Below are 16,809 nucleotides of genomic sequence, written 5' to 3' on the forward strand. Positions count from 1 at the left end.
ATAAACGTAAGCTTTATGGTAATTTTAATGCTAAACAGAAACTGTCGCATCAAATATAACTTTCAGTTAGATTAAAATAACTCAAGCGCACATACCGTCATCTGTCCTCGGATAGAGTTTTATTTTATAAAATGTGTCTTTCTGGTATGTTATGTTTATGTGTTTTACCAAATGTTTTGAGTTTATATTCTTGTGTTTACTAACCAAATGGATTTTCTATTTAAGTTAATGAAGAGAATTTTATACAAGCAAAAACATATTTTGTTAATGTTAAAATTTGTTTGTCCAGCCTAAAGTCATTATGTGAACCTTGAATAACTGAAATACTTGTGAATTTCAGTTATGCACTGTAATCTGCAGTTCAAATTTCTGCACATCGTAGTTAGCAGAGACAACAGGTCACTTGAATTCCCAAGAAACCTAATAGTGCTTATTAAAGTTTATCTAGAACGATATCAATAAATACACCCAGGGTGGACTCTATGTGGTCCATCGACCTTTCTATCTACTTTATCATATAAGGCAGGGCTGAGTCTGTTGATCTTCCTGTAGTATCTGAAGAATTTCATGCCTTATATATTTTATGTACCAGCCTTTTCATGGACTTAAAGTAAAAGTATCATGGACTAATAAGGCGATAAGCTTTGGCAGTTATAAAGTTCAGCCTCCCTGATTTTGGAAGAGACACAAACCTGACTTGTTTCCATGCTTTAGAGATGTCTCTTAGCATCAAAGACGCATGAACATTTTCAGCAAGTGTGACAATAGCTGTTCTAGGTCGCAGTAAACTAGTGTTGAATAGATTCCGTCAGGTTCTGGGGATTTAAATGGAGAAAATCCAGAGAGTGCCTAATTTATTTTTTCCTGTTACATTATGGGATCAGTAAGCAGCCAAACATCCGAGGGTAAGTAAGGTACCTGTATCTGATCCTCCGTAATACTAGTTGGAATCAGGAAAGTGGGTAGCAAAGAGTAGCTTTGTGCTATAATTAAGATTTGGCAGTAAATCATCATTGGGTGTTTTAGGTACTACTGTTTGCAGGGCCTTGTCCAGACAATTACGATGATATAATTATACGATAAAACGACAAGAGATTTATCAGTATTAGGTTCTCGATACAGTTAAGAGGTTACATATAATGTTGTTGCTTAAGGTAAAAATTATCCAGCGATAATCTGACACGACTTTTTTTCCCATATATCCTTTGGTACTTGCCGATAATTTCTTTTCCTAAGACGAAAGATATGGAAACGCGATATTACCCCACTAGATATCCAATTACTAAGAATTTTGTAAACAACAATTGCAACTAAAAGTTAAGAAACAAATCAGGATTTTATTGCAAAGACAGGGAACAATGTAGCACATAATTAAAAATAGGTAAATAAAAAAATGAATGAAAATAAACACCCATTTAAGATAAAACGACATCTAACTAAGCGGCATTTACATTTATCACTCTTAAGCGAAAAACAAAGCGACATAAAATAAAAGCGAATCGCAAAAAAAAACGATGTCCCCGATATACAATAAAAAGCATCTGGCGAAGTCAGCGAGTATGTGCACTGCGGTTTAAAACCCATTTAAATAAAAGAGATGGGATTCCAGTTTGGTCGCGGACTGTCCCCAAAATTAAACACAGTTAAACTGAATCTAAGCGGTCCGTAATACTAGGGGTTTAGCTAGCCAGCGACAGCGAGATATTATATAAATTGTTAATTTTAGCTTTCCATGAAAATTTTAACGTTAACTACTATCATAAATTACGTTTTGGAATTCAAAATATGCTCTCAGTTTCATGCCTTTTATTTACTCATTTCCTAACTAATTTTACGTCTTGACATGAGTCTTTTACGAGGAATTTTAATTATGTATGTGCATAACTTAAATGGCTATGATGCTCTCTTCATTATTGACCATAGGTATGCATATTTTGACTTAACAAAATGCAAAATTGGCCTTTGAAGTCAAGCTTTTGTGTAATTTTTTTCATAATATAATAAAAACAACAAACCTTATAATAAATAATAAAGTACACCATAAAAGCTCGGTCAGGAAAAAACAAACAATGAATTATGCTATAAAAGTGGTAGCATAAAAGCTTAAAGGGTGTAATTGTGCGACATTGCAGCAATATTTTTTTAACTTAAAGTAGTGCTATAAAAAAATGACAAATGAAAATATTAAAAAAACTATATAGCTTTTAAACAAAATGAAATAAAATAGAAGGTATTACAGTTACCCTGTTTGCTAAGTTTAACTATTTCGACCGATAGTAACTGAGTATTTGACTAAGAATTAATGTTTATTTTACTAGAGCTTACTAGTAATTTTACTTCTATAAAAAAAAGGCGAAAAATGATATAATATAGGATCTATGAAATTTACTAAATCTTACTTAAAGGACAATAATTAACAAAAGATGTATCAAGTACGAAGAAATAAATAAAGCAGAATTACAATAATGTTAGGTTAAAAATAGATTATACAGGCCTTGCCTATATATTATGTTTATACATTTATTCGTATTTTTGTTTTTTTCAAATATCAGATAATTGAAGGTAAATTTGTTGTATTTTTTAATTGCAGATATGCCATATTCTTGGCCTTTCACTATATTAACATATTATCACACTTTTTATAAGTGCTATTATTATATTTTTTCACTAGTTCTTATATAAACTTTTTTATATAACTTCGGTAGTTTTCTTTAAGGGTGGATCATTAGATTGTTTTACGGTTGGCAAACTCAAATACTGATTGGGTTCGGTTCTTTGATTCCTAACAAAGACTGTGCCTTTTTATTCCCTGATATTTCTTTAATTAAGGTTTGTAACACAATTTCCAATTTAAAAAATAAAAATAGCAAGGACATCTTTGGGTTAAAGACCAAAATAGTAAAGACTTTAAAAAATACAACCCATTCTATACTGATCAGCCTAATAAACTTTTGTATTAAGGAAACTTGTTTGCCGATATTTAAAAAAGGCAATTCAAATATGCCTGGAAACTATCGTTTTTAACGAATGTCTCAAAGATTTTGTAAAAGTGACTGGCTAATAGGGTGGGTCGTTTTTATACTTTTTCTTTAATTTTGACAGACCTGTGGTTTAAAAACTTACTATTGGGTAAAATAATCTCATGCAAATTAAAAAAAAAAAATCATCAGCATTTGCACCCCCCGCTACCCCCCCCCCCCCAAAAAAATACAAAAAAAATATAAAAAGAAAATAATTTGCCTGTGCTATAAAATAATGTAATATAGTCCTCTAATTACGCAAAAAAAAAATATTATTAAATTGTAGACATATTTAAGCCCCCCCGCCAGCTCTTAAGCCTAAAAAAAATCAAGCATTCTTCAACTTTTCCACTTACGAGCAGCTCTTCACCTATTTTGTATATAAACAGATGCAAAATAACCCAGAACTCACCACGGGAGGTGGCTGCCATCGAGTTCCATCCCTGCCCACCGATCCACCCAACCATATGAGCAATTTCTAATTTCCTACTTGATGGTCTGATTTGGCATTAAACTTTGGCATCTGGCTTCTAGATGCTATCGTTGTACGTATCCAACCATCTCTGTTAGTAAACCCAGATACGGCCGTCAATGCCCCTGTCACTAATTTGACATATCTTTCAACAGCCTGCGTATGGCAGGGTAACTTCCATAAATCTACCTATGGATAGCTGCTAGTGTTAATAAATTCTTCAATTTCTTCATCAGACTCAGCGACAGGTTCTGTTACTTTGCACTTTTGCCAATTTATTAAATCAATATATGATTCCGCTTCAAAATTGAACTTAGGAATTTCAAATTTTCTTATCGTGCTATTCATATTTACATGAGTTTTTTCTCATTCGACCTGCAACTTAATAGTTTTCTGTACCCTAATTCTCTTATATGACGACGTGAGTCAAAGATCATCGTTAGTATAATATTTTCGGGATGGCCATAAAAGCCATTTCGTTGAATTACAGGATCAACTACAGCTTTAAGTTCTTCACTTAAATATCTTGAATATTGAATTAGCTGCCAAAGGTGAAGAGCTTCAAATGTACATAATGGTACAGTTTTTACTCGAAACCAAATCTTCACATATACTCGCAGAATATATTCTGTCAACACTTTTAATTTAGGCGGGGGATTTCTTACCGCAATGTAAGCCCGCAAGATACGATTTGCTGTTGTTAGCCATCTTGCGTGAGATAACTTGCCAGTAGATCTATTCGCTAAATTAGATGGACAGTTTCCAGTAGATATGGCAGTGCAAATCTCGTATAAATATTTTTGATCGCTACTTGGTAATCGCTCACATGTTTCACCCTAACAATGAACCCGAGAATGATAATGGTCCTGTGATATTTCCGTCCAGATTTCGAACCAAATGTCGCAATGGTAACTCGTTTGCATGTAGGACACACATTAGCCATTGCAAAGGTCGTTTAAGATATAATTCCAACAAATGGATTACACCACCGTGAGGCCCAGTGTTAATGACAGAACCATCGCAGCCAACCGCAACTAACTTGCTAACTAATACTTCATTTTCGGTTAAATATTTTACAATCGTTGAAGCTAGAGTCTTATTATATTTTTTTGTAAATCAAGTCGTTGCCTTTTTCTTGGTCGATCTAATTTAAACTTGTCTATTACATAAGATTGATCAGTTTTGGATATCAATCCAACATCTTCCAGAACTGCACTGGCGATCATTGCTCCTTTTCTACTTGATAATCCAGCTCGGTCTATTGCTTTTGCTAATGCAGGAAAGTCGAGGGTTATGCCCGTAAAGGTTGACGGCTCTGGTTCGAAGTCTGGATCACAGTCTGATTCGCTTTGCACTGATATATCTGATAGATTGCTTCGTTCAATTTAGAAGCAGCAGTCTTTAATAATATAAAATTTAATTTTTTCTTTTTTTTTAGGGTCGGGGTAAAATAATAAAATTTAAAAAAAGTAAAAAATTTGTATCCATTATGAACCATTTGGCAACTTTTTTTACTACAGGCATAAAAAACCTAGAGAACCGACCCACCCTACTGGCTAAGCAGATAAAGGTTTTTTTGAAAAAAAAAACAATCTGTTTAGTAAGTGCTGTTTTGGTCTTAGGAAGGATAAAAATACAGTCTTTGGTGCATTGCATTTGATCACCAACATTGTTGAGGCTTTTGGGGATAATCAATACAACACACTTTTTTGCTGTAACATTAGCAAAGCTTTGGACTTTGTTGACCATGAAATTTTCCTGTAGGAGCTCAAAGCCTTCGATTTTAACTCAATCAGTCTTCACATAATAGAATCCTATCTGGAAGGCAGACGTCATTCGGTGAACTCTGATGTGTCGTCGGCAGGGAGTGACATTAGAAATTGCCACAAGGATCAATTCTAGGTGCTATAAAGTTCCTGGGGATCCATTTGAACTAACGCTTGCAATAGGGTGGATACATTGGCAAACCTCTAAACTCACCAAGAGGTTAGTAATATGGTTTCTCCGTCAATTCTTAAGGCTGCATATTTTTATGTTTTCCAGTCACATGCTGGCATGAGGCTGATGCCAAGAGGATCTTTGCACTTCAGAGGAAGGTCAATAGGATATTGGGTATGCTAAAGGATAAAGAGGATTGTAGGGCTACTTTTGAGGGACTTGGTGTTCTTATTCTGCCATCAGTATAGATCCTAGAGAACATTCCTTATGTCAAAAAAAAAATTATCAGTCTTTCGTAGGCCATTAAGATATACATGATTACAAAACTCATCATAGAGTTGATCCATTTTCACCTCTATTGTTGGGTGATTTAGATGTCGGAATGGTCCTATTTAAAAATCACATTTTTTAATGTCCTGTAAGAAAATTTTACTTAGAAACTCCTTTTATTTAATCGACGAGTTTTTAAACTATGTATTTTACCCTATTTTAATTTTTGCCTCTGACCTTTTACATGTAATATTTGTTTAGAAAATAATAATCTTAGTGTATGTGTATGTATTTTTTTTAATTGTGTTTTATATTTGGTATTTTGTAGAAAGTTTTATCATACTTAGGGTTTTATATCACACCTAGATTGGTAGTTTGTCTATGACGTGTACAAATCTAGTGTATTATTGACATGAATAAAATATGATTATGATTATGATTAATACATTTAAAATAGAGAATTAAAGAAAACTAAAATATAAAAAAAAAAACTAAAGTAGGGAAACATAATTTATTCATTTCAGTCAGAAGTTGAATTTTCTTAAGTTTTTCCAAAACAGTTGTAGTAAATTATTCATATAATTTTTTAGACAAAACTTTAATTTTGTATTTTTTTAAGTTTTGTTCCTTTATCTAATTTTTTTTCTCATCTTAGGCAGCTCTAATGCATTATTTAATTACCCCAAGCAGTTTATTTTATTTATTATATTTTTCCTTAAACGAGTTTAATACAAAAAGAATTAATTTTATATTTAAACCTAAGGAAACTAGAAACAACCTAAATAAAATCAAGGAAATTAATGCCAAAAAAGCAAAAAACTATCCAGGAAAAATATTGATCTTAGAATTACTAAAAAGTTTTTAAAAACTTTAGGAAAGCTAAGGAAACTCATTAAAGCCAAGGATACCTAAAACTCCCTAATTTCCGGATAACATACTCATTATTTTGTCCAAGCGTTTAAATTAATTTTTTCTACTTCTCTCTGGAAGTTGAATTTCACTATTTTTATATTACTGACAAAAATAAAATATGATTATGATTATTAATATAAAAATTAGACAAGTTTTTCATTCTTAAAAATATCAAGATGCTTTTGCCAGATATCAAACATTTTAAGAAGAAATAAACCATCAATAATGGTCAATCAAAAAAAGGAAAAAATCTAAAAAAAAATATCGGTTAGTATAGTAACAGGTACTCTTGTGATTTTTTTATCTATCTGACAAGACTTTATCCTAATACAGTTACACCACTCAGTTCATAGAAAAACATCACATGCAAATGCATATCTTAACATACTGTCTCATAATTACTCAGTTTAGCCAAGGTGATGAACTCACTGACTCACAGAGAGGTTTCGTTATTTCAGCGGAAATCTCTTGAAGTAGAATGAATTTATTTAATATCAAACTACAAACTCTAGTATTACCATCATCCAAATAGTTGCAAAGCGGATCAAGCCCTTGGTATGGTTTTTCTACCATAGAAAGATATTATAATTGAAAAATAGATTAGAGCCCGTGAAAATTCATCTTTAAGTACGACCGACAAATAGAGAATGTAGTTTGCTACACATAAGCAAGCTCAAGATGCCAACCAAGTGAAATCGCATTTTCCAGAAGGTCTAATTGGTACAGTATCGATCCTCCGGGTAATGCTCAATTTTTAGTTGTAAGCAATAGGTATACTTTGCGGATCCTTTTTAAGTAAGTAATAAATTTCAAACTTGAATTTAACTGAACAAATGTGTACCTGTAACTTATTTTAAGCCCACTTTGCCAATATTATTGTCCTTAGGATTTCATGAGTTTATTTTAATTATTTTCAATATTTTGACTCATTGCCTGGAATATTTTAATAAGTTAATTTAATTGAATTTAAAAACTGTAATCGCCATTATGAAGTAATGTTATTACATCCTTCACTAAAACACATGTTTTACTTGTCCTAGAGTTTTAAATTAAATTTCAATTTTATTCCTGGGCTTTAATATTTTTATTCCCGAGTTGGCAATAACTTTTCATATCTTTTAGGTATTTTTCAATATCATCAGGTATTTGCAATAATTTCATGTTTTATTTTAGGGATTAAAGTCATTTTTTAAAGATTCCAGAAAATGGATATAATTTTGCGCGTTTTCCAGCTCTATGTCTTCCAGCTGTTTGACGTAATTCTTAGTATTTATGGTATTAGAAATATATTATCGCAAATGATTTAAAATTTCGTCTAAAAAAATATGTATTATGCTATTAGAGCAATTTTTTTACTTTGAATAATAATAATTTGCCATGTTCTTCTTTATTGGTATTAATAATTCATCTAAATTCTTTATAAGTCCTACGTGTTTAATTTCCAACTTTTCCATTTTAACTCGTAAAATTCCAACTATGGGGAGTATGTCTTACTCTCGAAAGAGCAGAAGTCGATATCGAAAAGCGTGCTTTAACATGTGGTGAAACTAGACTTTCCGTTTTCTCTTAGAATTTAATAAATTTTGAAATGCGAATTTAGTAGTGGGATTTCGGGACATACTGCTGGGTGCATGCTAGGATAGTTTTCCATATTAATATTGCAGTTTGTGCAGCTGCCTTTGAAAAGTATATGGATAGAAGTAGTAAAAAGTCAATTTGTTGTAAGATTTTCATTTTAGAATATCATTCTAAAATATTTGCATAAATGTATTTTATCATCATGCTGTAAAATATTTATCATGATTGGAGATAAACAAGGTTTACTTTTGATCTTTACAGCATGTAAAAATAAAAAGTTTTGATAAAATGCTTATCAAATTTAAATATTAAGACGAGAGGGTGGAGTGGTGTAAGCGACTCAAAAATTTTAAATATTTTATATTTTTTACCTACTTGCAGAGTTTGAAGGTGTAACAAAATTTGTATCAATTACTACGAATTTAATGACTATCTAATATTTCTAGTAAGATAAGATTTAAACAGGTAAAAATTAATTAAAATAATTAAAAAAATTAAATCGAAAGGGCCCTTCGAAGAGAATTGTTACATTTATATAAAAATTATTTAAAATTAAAAAAAGTATATGTAGGCCCCGGCGAGATTCGAACTCGCGATCTCCTGTTTACTAGACAGGCGCTTTAACCAACTAAGCCACGGCGCCGACGAGCGTAACGATTTAGAGGCAGATTAAACGATAGAGCAATTTTATAAAATAAATTTATTTTAATTGTATTACTAAAATAATATAGAGGGTGGCATGTAAGACCTGTTCCTAGGATCTACAGCTTGTTTATATACATAGCGTTTATTAAGAATATACCCAAGAGCAAAATAAATAATCCTATCATGAACATTTCGCCCAAGGGCTAATGAGATTTATTAATATAAAATTTTTGTGACTTTTATCGCTTTTTTTCACAATGATTCGCTGACAAATTTCTGGATGGATTATAGAGAAACTAGAAATAGGAAAGTGTTGAAATTTAGGTAACATAGCAAGGTCATTGAATGACTAAGATATTAAAATCTATCTCTAATAACACAGAAATATGCCAGAAACATTCTGTTGATACAATAGAAACATCCTAGCAATGATCGTATTTTTCCGGAAATGTTTCTGGAGAAATACGATCTCTGTGACATTTTAGAATATTTTATGCATGTTTTGCATTCATTCAAAACATTTATAGTACAATTTTTATTTTAGATCTTATTAAAATAAAAATCGATCTAAATTTCTCAGATAAAAAATATACTTTATACATAGTTTTAAAATATAAATAAATAACAAATATTACACCTATTATACGTAAATATACAGAGTTTTTTTATTGCCACGAATTTTAGAGACCCCTTAATTAAATCAAGCAAAGCATTTTTCTATATATATAAAGTAATAAAAGGGCACTAATTTTTTTCAAAATTTTACCCTTAGGAAATTTACATACGGATGTCCTATCTGCTATGTGTGACTATTGCTATTTCCGAAACTATAGGAGATACGAGAGCAGTTAAATTTGCCAATTTTGATGCTTATTCTACATTCTTTTACAGCGTTGCAAAATGTTTTTTAGTTCGTTAGTTACAGGGTGATTTATAACAAACGCGAAATGTTATTTTATTTCTTATTTCCAAAACTATTGATTTTAGGAATTTACTTTTAATTACAAACTTTTATAACTTTTTGTGCTCTACAAGACTTCACCTAATTTTTTTTATGACATTTTGTATCTTGGCTCTCAAATTCTCTTTTTAAAATACGGATCTGCATTTTGATAACTTATGTTTTTTAATTCCATTTGAAATGATGTATCTCATTCATATGTTCCCCAACGTATTAATAACCATCATCAGGAATTTTTCCTTAGTACGGATCTGACTTATTAAATTGCTAAAAACTTAAATGCTTTTAAATGTTTATTCTTTTCCTCACGATTTAAAATTTAATTAATTAAAAGCCTTAGGCCTATTAAAATTAGTGGTTTTTTATTTGTTGGATTGGTAATAACGGTCCTATATATTGGCCCGCAAGATCGCCTGATATAACAGCCATAGATTTGTCCATACGGGGTTTTATTAGGAACCAGGTTTTTCTACACCTCAAAATTTAGAGGAATTAAGTTTAAAAATAAAAGAAATATGCAATAAAATTTTAATTTATTTAACAACATTCTAAGAAAAATTGTTACCAATGTGCGCAATTGCTTACAAAATAATTGTGGTCATTTCGAACATTTAGATTAATAACAATTTGTTTCATAATTATGTACATATTATTTGATGACCTTTATTTATTTTAAAGTTCTGGATTTGTTATTGTTCATTATTATATTGTTTATTAAAAGTAAATTTATTAAAAAGTTGGTCAGATCATTGTTTTAATTTTTTTTTATTATCTCCTTTTAATATTGATGTTTAACATTCAAAGGCAATAATGTTATTTAGCAGATGATTATTGAATAAATAAATTGATTATTTTTTAACTGCCCTTGTATCGCCTATAGTTTCGGAAATAGCAATAGTCACACATGGCAAATAGGACACCCTGTATAGGAAATATTAGGAACAAAACAAATATAAATATATAAATTGAAATAAAAGCTGTTATTCTTACTATTACAGTCCTAGAATTATGCAAGTTAGGTATATATGATAATTGACGACCGATAACAAATTAGACGTATATGGAAAACGGAACGTAGCATTTTTCTGAAAATTCGGTAGCCATGGTCTTTAAATAAAGATATTTGAATTGAGTTTATTAAATTGGTCTTTTAGGCTTTTGATAAAAGTTTGTATAACTTAAATTAAGATGAAGAAAAACAAATATGAAAAGCAATAAGTTCAGATATAAGAAAAGAGTCTTCCTAGTCTATATACAATTAAAACCCCATTTTCAATATACATATAACCTATAATAAATGAACAATAAACTCTTCGTAACCCGAAACGCCTTAATACCAAGAGTCGATATCAAAACAAACAATTACGTCGTTATATTGAGCTATAATTCAATGACATTAGACAATCATTATCGGATTCAAGCCGTGACACAATCCTGTTTCTGGTATTACATTGATGAGATCCGATTCACGTCCCTTCTCCGGTATATTATGATTGAATGAGGTTTCCGAGTAGGGGACGTGATCAATTTACGGTTACTCGAAATCGATGACATCGTCTTAATTATATGCATTAAATATATAATTTAAAATCAATTTCAATCAAATGCCAGAATAATACGTTTTGTTAACGTTATTTATTTTTCCTCATAAACAATAATTTTCTTTTATATGATTTATAACCTTAACCGTAATCTCCTCAAAATGCAGCTGCTATACAAGTACAGATAGCCATAAGGGTTAAAGAAAAGAAAAATGAGATAAATAAGAGCGGGTATTTCGTGCAGCGCTTTTAATATGTATGGGGCCCTCAATTCCACAGGATAATATCGTACGTGAGGCATAACAGTCAAACGGGTTAAGTCAAGTGAAGATATATTGAATACTGGCTATGCGAAGGTGTTTTATTTTTAAGCCCATTTGTCACCGTTTAAATGTTAGGTAAGGATGGCTTACAATGTAGCAATATACGTTCCGGTAACGTTTCAGTTACATATGTCAAGTGCACCTTTATTTAAATTCAATTTAGTATTACTCATAGAGACATGTGTCTGGTCCAAGAATTTTCTATTTGTAACAAAATAATAATAACAATAAGTTACCTACTATGACAATTTACTACCTGAATTTAGAGGCACAAATGCAGATATGGGTGCCAAACATCAGAAAATATTTAGCACCGTTGGGTGCCAGAAATTCGCATCTATGAAGTATAAAATGTGGCATGATCCTGTTGCCAACATTCTTCATTAGTTGTTTATGGAGAAAAAGAAATACAACTTTCTGCAAGAAGAGATAATTCAATGAGAAAAGGTTGAAAATGAAGAAATAATTTACTGAGCAGATTAACAATCAGAACAACAACAACTATGCCAACAATTTGACAAACAGCAGTTAAGGAAAGATAGGATTCTTCTGGGATCTTCTAAATTCAACTCGGCCAACATTATTATTATTAACAATATTTTTTAACATATTTTTATATTTAAGAGTTTTATAAAATTATTTGCCTCATCATCGTCAAATTTAATTTGTTCGGCTTGCATATTGCCATATATGTTACCATTCTCCAATTACTGTTACCATTATTATTCCGATTTTTGTTTATCATTTCCGTTCAAATAAATTCGCTATTATTGAGATCGAAAACCAGTCAGCAATAATTAAAACCATGTTTTTTTTTTTTTTTTAACGTAAATTGCAATTAGTGGGGCGCCAAAAATTATTTTTATCTACTTACGAGTTTTTTAACTTCATCTAATAATTATAACTTAACATTTTTCCGTTATTGAATGTTAACCTAAAATTGATCAATTTAGTGATCGTCATGTGAGGATAATTTAATGGGTCAGAACTAATTGTTACAATCAATGCGTTTTGAAAATTAGATTCGGTTGGTAATGCTTTTAGGTTAAAAATTACATCCAATATTGCGACCGTTAACTGGCTTTATTTATTCTGAGTTTGAAACTGGTCACGGTAATTTGTTCGGATCCAATTTTCGATTTATTTTTGAATTATGGGACTATTGAAATATTAATATAAATTGGTCTGTCAGCTTTCAACTTATTGTTTTAAGTAATATATGTTAGTGTTTGAGTGAGTTATTGTTTATTGTCAAACATCAATAAGTTTACATCAATTTTTGTTTTAAATAAATCGTTTAATATGCATTCAGTCTAAGCGACAAAAACATAATTTGTTATATAAGAGCAAAACTTTGTTGTTAAGTTGCTGAGCTTGGAAAGGAGGAAATTACATGGATACTATGACAGACATTAAATATAACTTATTTATATGATAAGATAATCCAATATCTTACTTATTTAATTAAAAGCTTGTAGTTCTTAGAATGTTTACGAAACTTTATTTAATATTTTTCTATGGTCTTTCAGACACTAAAACTCTTTTTTGTTGTAAGGGTAATTGACTTTTAACTGATGCGTTGTTATCTTAAATTTAAGTTTTTTGAACATCTTTATAGAACGAAATCAATTACTTTCATTCGCAACTTCTCATAAAATTAGTATAGCTCAAATGAAACACTCTGCAAAGATATAATTTTTGCAAATCAATATGACAAGCATTTGTAGTGTGGAAAGCTATAGATATCTAGGCACTAATATAAATAGCTAGTGGGTCTCCTTATTGGAAATAAAAAAACATATAAAAAAGGCCAGAGCAATATTTATAAAAACAAAAAGTCTTTAAATTCAAGGCCTACATCAAAAAGGCTTGGACACTTTCTGAACCATGTTTAGAAAAGCTCAAAGCCTTAGAATTATGATTTTACACACACATTTTAAGAATTTCTGCATGAAAACCTACGCTAATTATGAAAGCATTTATATAGATGAAATGTGTTTGAGACTTAAGGCCTACCTAACAGAGGCTTGGACACTTTTTGAATCAGATTTAAAAAAGCTTGAGGCCCTTGAGTAATGATGTTACAGACACCTCTTCAGAATTTCCTTTTGGGAACCTTGACTAAATGTAAAAGGAATTCGAAATCACTAAAAAAAGCAAATTCAAGATTAGAAAAAGGTGTCACTCATGGTCAGGGATTGATTTTGTCAGCAGCCTTGAGTAATATACCATATGTACTTTTTTATGGCGAGTTTATTAGGCATCAGAATCTTAAGTCTAATTACTTAAAAGTTAGTTATTTACATTCGTAAATATAAAATAGATCTTACTTGATGATAAAATAATAAAATAATTAGATTTCATTTTTCTGACAATTAATAACGTGGGCAGGAGTATCATAACTTTAAGTCAAAATAGCGAAAATAATTTATCGTAAATTACAAATACCGAAATTTATTTCGAAATCCGTTAATAATCATTCATTAATACTTCAGCGGATTCGCGCACTTGAATATTTGCTCTTTGTTATTGTAGTATTTTACTAAATCATTTATACATAGTATAAACTTTTTTAGTTAACAGATCATATTCGATTATTTAGATTTTTAATTAATACCAATAAATTTAATATTACCGCTGTATATTAACGACAAAATCCTGCGAAGATGGATATTATCGTTAAAATATCCCTTTTAATGTCTTTGGAGGCTAAAACATTGTTTATACTTGAATGATAATTGATCATTAGTGGAAATGGGAGGAAAATCCCAGGGGTGCAAGAAATAACTTATATTTTATTCGCAAAGCAACTTTTTTTTTAAAGACTTTTTTTAATTAAAAAAGCCTTCAAGTCAATTTATTTTTTTTTATTAAGAAACCGGAGATTTATGTCTTCCGGGCCAAGCCTGGTTAAAAGGCCTAATATTTCGGGTTTAAGGTATATTATACCATTTTCGCCTTGTTGAGAAAATAGGATTAAGGAAAGTGGGCTTTTTTAAGTTGATTTATAAAGGTACTTCCCTACAGATCCCGGAGGTTCATGCTTTATAAAAATGCTTTATAGCCTAAAGCTTTAACTTGAAAATTTGTTTTTTAAAAATACTTTTGCATAACTTAATTGGATCTTCTTTAATATTTTGGTCCAACCTATATTTGTGTACATGCAGCAAATAAAACAACTATATCCAACTTAAATATACTATAATTTTATATACAAGTTATTATAAGTGCAGAAGGCAATGTGTTTTTAACCATTATAGAGAAAAAGATGTAAATGATGTAAACTGTTTATTCTTTTATGATCTTAACAGCCGGTTATGATCAAATATAACAGTTCTTCGGCATTCGAGAATCATCTCAATAGAGTGAGAGGTGGGCGTACCTCGCGACATCTCGGGACACACGTGAAAGGTTAGCGATTGTTCTGGAACAGTGGTCTAACTAATAATTAAATTTTTTATACAAGATTTTTTTAATCGAAATAAATACAATGTAAATAAGTGTGTCTATTAATTTTAAAAATAATTGTGATTGGTATGTAGGTGTGTAGTAAATTAGTTGACTATTTATCAAGTGTTAATTCATTTCTGAACAGACAGTACAAATGCTACAGTATTAATAGGAACTCAAAGACAAAGTGTAGAATAGGCTGGAAAGCAAACGTCAGTACAGACATTTGAAATATCACTTCGTAATCTTTTATTTTTACTTTAAAATATACGCCTATAAAAACAGTTTATTTTTTATTTTTGCTAATGTATGGTTATCATTTTTATATTCTTTGCTAAATATAGTATACAATGCTGCCGATATGAATCATTTTCATAAATTAAAACTTAATATTTATTTTTATTAAAAAAAGTGTTTTACCAAAAATTTACAGTAAATATATACAAACTAATGCGGCAGAGACTAAATTATAAAAATTGGATTACAGGAATAATAATACTTATTTACTGCATATAAAACGACTATTTTAAACTAAACTGATAAGTCAAATATAACGATAAAATCAACTATAAGACCAATATCGCCTTCTATCTATACCCTTTTTGGATCAATGACAATTTGTAGCAAATCAGCCATTCCGCTAGCATCATCTGCTATGCCATAACTCAACGTGCATGGCTAATAATTCCTATCGAATTCGGGTTACGCTGAGATGTGATAATGCCAAACATTGCATGATAAATTAGGGAATATTGGTTTATGCATTTACCTTATCTTGCGAACCGGAGCGACTAAAAGTAAGGCATTTATTAAAAGAGAAGTTAACTTTAATTAATTATGCATGTATTTTATCTTAAGTCGATGATGTGAGGTAAGGAAAGAAATTTAGCACAGAAATGCAAAGCAAAATAGTAGACGAAGGGTCCTGTTTACTTCACAATCTTTATTTCAAGAATCCCGACGCGTTTCGGTTGTTAAACCATTGTCAAGAGAAAAATGATATTATTACAAAAAGTCCATAAAAAAAAAGAAAGGTAATCTTAGTACAGAAAGTTAAATGAAAAAAGAGTAGAGTTACCAGAATACTCTGGTAGTACTCCAGTACTCTAGGTTTCTAGAGGAAGTGAGAAAGACCTCCAATCAGTTTCAACACTTGGACTCCCCAATCTAAGAGTCTTGTCCAACTGCTTGAAAAGTATACAGAACGAGAATCTAGAAAGTCTTACTTCATATGGTTCCCAAAGACTGTGGAGGATGTTAACAACTTGACATTTGATATTATAAGGGAATACCCTTCAAATATTACCATAACCAAACATGACCTAAAAACCTTTCGACTTGATAAGAAGACTGAGATTAAGTGTAGACCAATACAAGTAGTTTAGCCATCAACGCAAGTTGCCTCAACTGTTATTCGTAGCTCAAAGAAGATTAAAAGCAGCTCCACTTTAAAGCATCTTTCTATATCAGAAGACAAGGGAGTCTTGCCAGTAGTTGGAACTGCATAGAAACTTAAGCTTCATGAATGCCTGGAGGCTGATACAACAAATCTTAAAATTAAAATGGTAAATTCATCAAAGCCTTCTTTAAGCTATGTCAGCCATCTAACAGGAGTCTGTCTGTCTCTGACTGTGAGTATCAAATCATTTGTGTATCTGACAGTTGGATTCAACCAAGCGTCTACGACCAGGACCTTTTT

At 30.7% G+C, this 16,809-nt stretch overlaps 1 protein-coding gene and 1 non-coding gene across 4 annotated transcripts in view; both read right to left on the minus strand.

The window, feature by feature from the left end:
• Window positions 1-16,809, minus strand: part of LOC126745631 (neuroligin-1-like) — a 490,464-nt gene that overhangs the window by 256,865 nt on the left and 216,790 nt on the right. The gene's annotated exons all lie outside the window — the stretch shown is intronic.
• Window positions 8,760-8,833, minus strand: Trnat-agu (transfer RNA threonine (anticodon AGU)). Its single transcript has one exon. It is a non-coding gene; the product is annotated as a tRNA-Thr (tRNA).

This window comes from Anthonomus grandis, chromosome 16, assembly GCF_022605725.1.
Source record: "Anthonomus grandis grandis chromosome 16, icAntGran1.3, whole genome shotgun sequence".
In the NCBI taxonomy this organism is placed as follows: domain Eukaryota; kingdom Metazoa; phylum Arthropoda; class Insecta; order Coleoptera; family Curculionidae; genus Anthonomus; species Anthonomus grandis.